Source organism: Podarcis cretensis (assembly GCF_951804945.1).
Source record: "Podarcis cretensis genome assembly, chromosome: 3".
NCBI classification, from domain to species: domain Eukaryota; kingdom Metazoa; phylum Chordata; class Lepidosauria; order Squamata; family Lacertidae; genus Podarcis; species Podarcis cretensis.
The window spans coordinates 120176796-120182950 of NC_137172.1; the positions used below are offsets into that span (position 1 = coordinate 120176796).

At 47.4% G+C, this 6155-nt stretch overlaps 1 protein-coding gene across 2 annotated transcripts in view; it reads right to left on the reverse strand.

The window, feature by feature from the left end:
- Positions 1-1852, reverse strand: part of CEP68 (centrosomal protein 68) — a 28851-nt gene extending 26999 nt beyond the window's left edge. The window contains exon 1 of one of the 2 annotated variants that reach the window (XM_079969821.1): positions 1731-1849. The gene's annotated coding sequence lies outside the window, so the exon portion shown is untranslated. Of the gene's footprint in view, positions 1-1730 lie in introns of both variants that reach the window. The other variant, XM_079969823.1, reaches the window with a different exon arrangement.
- Between the last annotated feature and the right edge of the window lie 4303 nt (positions 1853-6155).

Here is a 6155-nt window from a genome sequence, read left to right on the forward strand (position 1 = left end):
TCCTTGTGGTTATAAGACCAGTTCAACTGGGTACGCTCACTCCTATCTTTGAGGCCAGCAACAGGCAGACATACAGCAGAAGAGGAACAAGCAAAAACTACGTGGATTCGGGGTTTTAGGGTTCCCAACGCCACAGGGAAGCAAACCCATGAAAATTAAGGACAGTCTGTCAACAACACAGCTCTCTGAGTATCCAGAGCCACACGCACACATACCTGAAGGAGGCAACAAGAAGCAGGTCATGTTTCCCCTGCCAACGGTTTGTGCTTGCCTGCCTTACACTTTGCACACAATGGCTGGGTTCCAATTGCTCTTATGGGCATGCATTTCACACACTGCCTAGTCAAAATTTAAGACTACTCTTAATAAATGCCAGTTAATTCTCCTGGACTTCAGAGACTTCAGAGGCTTTGATGCAATGATCTCCTATTTTGTGTTTCTAAAGGGCTGCTTATTTCAACAGTCAAAAGTACAGAATTTAACCACCAAGCACTAAAATCAAGACCCAAACTTTACAATCCTAACAGACACTGCTGTCAGTAAGTTTTGCCCTTAACTTTAAGTGGAAAAAAGTGTTGAATAGTAATAGGAAAGCCTATAACTGTTCTGGCATTATTGGGGGGGAAATTGTTAGCACATGGATGGCTGCCATAACTCTGTGTGGGTAGAGATGGAGACAGCTAGTTTTCATAACACAATGCCAGCCCTGCCTTTTGTTAATACCCACCGACTGCCAGACTTTTAAATACTAACAACCAAGTCCCCAGACAATAACAGTATTTTGCAATGTTCTCTGAAGTCTCTAGAGAGCTTTGATTGCTATTAAAAAGATCCTGCCTTGGCCAAGAAATTAAATCTCCTCTACACAGATGGTGAACTGCGTGGTTTTCAACCCACCAGAAAACACTAGTTTCGGTTTGTTTCTTACAAAAACGTAAACGAATGAACGAATCACCCAAGAGAGCAGATCCCTGTACACTACCATTCACACAGATGCAACTACTGTGGCTTATCAATCGCAAATTTAGAAGGATGCAAAGCAGGAGAAAATAAAGATTTAAAAAGAACCATGGCCTTTAATAAAATCCCGCAGAGGGCTTTTGTAAAAAAGAAAAAAAAACAAGTTAGAGGCGTTATCAAGAATGCTTTTGTGGGAGAGGGGTTCTTGGTGTGTTTCTGTTTTATAATATATATTTGTAATTTTTCTGTTGTGAACCTCCCTAGGATCTTCGGTGAAGGGCGGTATAGGATTTTACTTAATTAATTAAAAAAATAACTTATTTAGGGACAGGCCTTCTGAAAGGGGGGGGGGACAGCCTTGTTTGTTATCAGAACCACTGAACTGTAGAGCTGGAAGAGACCCCCCAGGGCTAATCTAGTGCAATCCTCTGCATTGCAAGAACCTCAACAGGTTCATAGAAGGGCAGAGGTGGAAGGGATCATTGAGCCCAACGCCTTCCAATGCAAGAATCTCAGCCCTCTGCTCCAAAACCTCTTTGGCGTTTCCGTCTTGCAAACCACAGAAATGACAAGGTCAGCGCCGGACCGGCTTCCTCTCCGGACAACCGCAGCAGGGAAGGCCAGCGCCTCGGCCCCAAGCAACGCCGGGGCCGCCCTCGGCCTCCCGCCCCGCCGGCCCCCGAAAACAGCGGCAGCGTCTCCGCGGAGCTTCCGCGCGCAGCCGCCTCCTCCTCCTCTGAGGCGCAGGCGGAGGAGCGGCGTGCCCTTACCCGAAGAGGCTCCCCGCCGAGCTCCGGGCGCCGCCCTGCGCCCTGCGCCCCTCGTCCGGCCACCACGCGGGGCCGAGGCGCTTGGAAGCAGCAGGGGCGCGAAGCCTCCGCGCCTCTCCAAGGCGGCCGCTGCTGCTGCTGCTGCTGCTGCGCGCGCCCGGAACGCGCAATTCTTCTCCGCCCTTTCCTGGAGGGAGCCTGCGGGGGCGTCCAGGCCTGGCACGCCTCCTTTGCGCGCCCACGTGACGAGAGGTGCCGGGGGCGCGCGCGCAGGGGGGGGGGAGAGGGCGCGGTCTTGTCGCTTTGGTGAAGGAGACGGAGACAAAAGGGAGGCCTGGAAATGGAGACGGGGGGGAACTCGCCCGCTTTGGCCAGGGGCGCATTGCGCGCCAAAAGCGGGCGGAGAAGCTGTCACCCCCGGGCCGGACCTAGACTTTGTTTTTTTCCCCCTTTTTTCCCTATCTTCTTTCTTTCTTTTTTTTATTAAATATTTATTAAGTTTTCACATCATGCGAAAGGCTGGGCTGGATGAATCCGTAGCCGGAATTAAGATTGCCGGAAGAAATATCAACAACCTCAGATATGCAGATGACACAACCTTGATGGCAGAAAGTGAGGAGGAATTAAAGAAGCTTTTATTGAGGGTGAAAGAGGAGAGTGCAAAATATGGTCTGAAGCTCAACATCAAAAAAACGAAGATCATGGCTACTGGTCCCATCACCTCCTGGCAAATAGAAGGGGAAGAAATGGAGGCAGTGAGAGATTTTACTTTCTTGGGCTCCATGATCACTGCAGATGGTGACAGCAGCCACGAAATTAAAAGACGCCTGCTTCTTGGGAGAAGGGCAATGACAGGCCTAGACAGCATCTTGAGAAGTAGAGACATCACCTTGCCAACAAAGGTCCGTATAGTTAAAGCTATGGTTTTCCCAGTAGTGATGTATGGAAGTGAGAGCTGGACCATAAAGAAGGCTGATCGCCGAAGAATTGATGCTTTTGAATTATGGTGCTGGAGGAGACTCTTGAGAGTCCCATGGACTGCAAGAAGATCAAACCGATCCATTCTGAAGGAAATCAGCCCTGAGTGCTCACTGGAAGGACAGATTGTGAAGCTGAGGCTCCAAGACTTTGGCCACCTCATGAGAAGAGAAGACTCCCTGGAGAAGACCCTGATGTTGGGAAAGATGGAGGGCACAAGGAGAAGGGGGCGACAGAGGACGAGATGGTTGGATAGTGTTTTCGAGGTTACCAGCATGAGTCTGACCAAGCTGCGGGGGGCAGTGGAGGACAGGAGTGCCTGGCGTTCTCTGGTCCATGGGGTCACGAAGAGTCGGACACGACTAAACGACTAAACAACAACAACAACAAAACAAAGTTTTCACAAATTATATAAAGACAAAACAAAGCAACAATACAAACAAACATAAATCAGACAAAAACAAGTATAATTTCATTCCCTTATTTTCAAAGACCTTACTTCCCCGACTTCCTCACACCTTCCCTTTCTGTATTCCAATTTCTAGTCAAAGTTCAGCAAATCCTTTGGGCCGGACCAAGACTTTGGGGCACCTGAGGCGGGCCCCAGAATAAGACCCCCCCCACGAGAGGGGGGCGCCTCTCCTTCCTTTTTCAGTTGAGATTCCAGCGTTGCAGAGGGCGGACCCCTTCCAATTCTGCGATAACAGTTGTTGTTGTTTAGTCGTTTAGTCGTGTCCGACTCTTTGTGACCCCATGGACCAGAGAACGCCAGGCACTCCTGTCCTCCACTGCCCCCCGCAGCTTGGTCAGACTCATGCTGGTAACCTCGAAAACACTATCCAACCATCTCGTCCTCTGTCGCCCCCTTCTCCTTGTGCCCTCCATCTTTCCCAACATCAGGGTCTTCTCCAGGGAGTCTTCTCTTCTCATGAGGTGGCCAAAGTCTTGGAGCCTCAGCTTCACAATCTGTCCTTCCAGTGAGCACTCAGGGCTGATTTCCTTCAGAATGGAGAGGTTTGATCTTCTTGTAGTCCATGGGACTCTCAAGAGTCTCCTCCAGCACCATAATTCAAAAGCATCAATTCTTCGGCGATCAGCCATCTTTATGGTCCAGCTCTCACTTCCATACATCACTACTGGGAAAACCATAGCTTTAACTATACAGACCTTTGTCAGCAAGGTGATGTCTCTACTTCTCAAGATGCTGTCTAGGCCTGTCATTGCCCTTCTCCCAAGAAGCAGGCGTCTTTTAATTTCGTGGCTGCTGTCACCATCTGCAGTGATCATGGAGCCCAAGAAAGTAAAATCTCTCACTGCCTCCATTTCTTCCCCTTCTATTTGCCAGGAGGTGATGGGACCAGTAGCCGTGATCTTCGTTTTTTTGATGTTGAGCTTCAGACCATATTTTGCACTCTCCTCTTTCACCCTCAATAAAAGGTTCTTTAATTCCTCCTCACTTTCTGCCATCAAGGTTGTGTCATCTGCATATCTGAGGTTGTTGATATTTCTTCCGGCAATCTTAATTCCGGCTAGGGATTCATCCAGCGATAACAGTACAACTCCCATAATCTCTTGCCACTGGCCATGCCGGGTAGGAATGATGGGAGTTGTAGTCCAACAACAGCTAGGACCCCAAGGTTTAAAGACTCTGACCTTTTTCAAACCAAAGAAAGGGGGGGAGTAGAAAAACGCAGCTGCTTTCACTTTTCATTATACTGCACGGGTGTCACAGCAAAATATATCCTCTTAGGACAGGGGTCAGCAAACTTTTTCAGCAGGGGGCCGGTCCTCTGTCCCTCAGACCTGGGGGGGGGGGCGAGCTATATTTTGAAGAGGGGGAAATGAACGAATTCTTATACCCCACAAATAACCCAGAGATGCATTTTAAATAAAAGGACACATTCTACTGTTATAAAAACTGATTCCCAGACCATCCTCAGGCTGGATTTAGAAGGCGATTGGGCCGCATCCGGCACCCAGGCCTTAAGTTGCCTACCCATGTCCTAGGACAATAATGAATGGCTACTGATATGCATTAGTTCCTTTTGAATGACCAGAGAAATGCACTGGATTTTCAAATAGTCATTTGGAAAAAATGCATTACATTCCTGAGTGATGGGCAGCTTATGCAGTATAATTAAGGAATGTCACATAGAACCAAACAATAATGTATTGTCCGTTCAAATGGTCACTAAAATGCATTGGAGTGAGGTAGGCGATGAACCCTGAATAAATAGCACCTTGGCAGGCATCTTTTGAAATGCATTTGAGATGAGTTGCATCCTGTTAAATAAATCCTTGAGACGAAACAGGAGTGTATGACATTCAGCACTGTAGTGTTGAGGCAATCCTTCTTTTCTCTTTTCAGTACAATCCCCAGTTGTAGAGGATTCTTGGGGGGGGGGGGGAAGAGGGATGCTTTAAACATGTTTTAAATGTGAAGGTGTGGATGTGAAGTTAGGGAGAAGCAGAAGCCTAAGTGGATATCACCCAGTTGTAATACCCATCTTTCCTGTCCAGCCATTTTTTCCCATGTTGAGGACTCCAAGACCAAATCAAAGCTCCAGGGACAGATGGTGGAGGGGATGAGAAAAGCTTTGAGGTAGTGATATGGTGAAAAGGTCATCTTTTTCTTAACCATTCTCCATCAATCCATGAGAAAATAAATAGAAAACTTTGGCGAAATTCCGATGGGTGGCGTGTTGAGTTTTTGTTATGCTCCTCTTACTTTCAAAGTAGACGAAGTGTGTTTGTGAGAGCCCTTCCTTTCTTTCTCCAAACCATCTCTGTGCACAAGTTGCATTCTGGGGCCTTTCCAACTGCATGTGTTTCCTAAAAACCTGATGGTATCCTCTGCTGGGCTTTCCTGTGAGCACAGGACGATGGGGACATTGCCCCATGAGCACCTGGCAGCTGTTCATTGTTGTTCTTTTTAAGCACAGTTCCTTTTACACTTTTAGAGACAGTGCAGAAAGATGTTTTTAAGGACTTCCCTTAAGCGTTTTCTGTGCTCTGTGGCACAATAAAAATAGAAGGCACTTTTGCAAGGGAGGACAAAATAAAAAAATTCCTTCCAGTAGCACCTTAAAGACCAACTAAGTCTTCAGATACTTCAGTGTATCTGAAGAAGTGTGCATGCACACGAAAGCTCATACCAAGAACTAACTTAGTTGGTCTTTAAGGTGCTACTGGAAGGAATTTTTTTTATTTTGTTTTGACTATGGCAGACCAACACGGCTGCCTATCTGTAATTGCAAGGGAGGATAATGGATAAATTTTTGGACAGGTTTCCGCACTACTTAGCAGGGAGGTTGATAGTGCAGGATGGGGTAAACCTTAAGCTGCCCCATCCCAGCTACTGATGTAGAGCTTCAGATATCTCCACCCCTTGCACTTTTGTCAACAGGGAAAAAACAAGTTTACCACGCTCCGGTTATGTTCTTAGGG